The sequence below is a fragment of the Camelina sativa genome, chromosome 18 (assembly GCF_000633955.1).
Source record: "Camelina sativa cultivar DH55 chromosome 18, Cs, whole genome shotgun sequence".
Classification (NCBI taxonomy): Eukaryota; Viridiplantae; Streptophyta; class Magnoliopsida; order Brassicales; family Brassicaceae; genus Camelina; species Camelina sativa.
Genome location: NC_025702.1, coordinates 4,360,739 through 4,361,755, shown reverse-complemented (window position 1 = coordinate 4,361,755; position 1,017 = coordinate 4,360,739).

The window sequence follows — 1,017 nt, the reverse complement described above, 5'->3', positions numbered from 1 at the left end:
ACGATTCCAGCACGCTGAGTATGAGTGTTCGGTGCATCCCCAGCACCAATGTGTCGCGGTCTCGGATTGGGTCTGTTAGGTTGTTGCATAGTCACTGGTGCGGGATGATCAGTGAAAGTATGAGCTTGTCGTGGTCTTTGCAACCGATTGATGTCGTCAACAGCAGGAAGGAGATTTTGATGTCTTTTTGATCTAGTGTGCATGCAAGGTTGCAATCAACAGGTTCCTGAGATGCAAAACAAACAAGCAGACAACCAAAACAAGTCAGTATTCTGAATGATAAGAGTAACAGAACTTAATCTTGCAAAACTTGAAATCTTAAATGTAGCAAAACGAATCCCAAAGGGCAACGGCGCCAAATTGATACTAAGATTTTTGTGTGTCTATCCTAGCAGGTTCAATTAACTTTATGCAGTTGTAGTACTTAAGGTGTCAATCTAGTTGGGAAACTTTACTATCACTCAAGATGCAATTAAGGAATAACAAGTTAAGCCAATATAAAATAGTGTTTGTCTAACAATCCTAGAATGATGACAATACAAAACGAAATTGAGTCACTGAACTAGAAACAAGAATGTATGACAGGAAGCGAAAATGAATGAAAATAGAAAACGAGTCTAAGCATGAACTAAAAGGCAAGACACGAAACAGTCTCAGGAATGTAATAAAAATCTGGAAGAAAGAGGTCCTAAGGATGGGAGTAATTGATGTTGGTGAAGTCTCCTAGTCTACAAAGTGTTTAACATGCCACAAGTAATCTATCCCTAGACAACAAACATCTCAACTTAGCTAATCCAATCTCTTGGTAAAAGCTACTCAGACTCAACCATTTCCATACCCAGCTCTCGCTAGAGAAACATGGTTGAGCAGGCATGACAACCAAGTTCGTTCATGTCAACAAACATCCTAGACAACTAATCTCTTAGGCTAGGAACGTAAGTCTCTGGCACTAGTTGGTCAGACATTTCATCAAACACCTTTTGGGTGTGGAAATGTCTCGAACCTAGTCCCAATTGA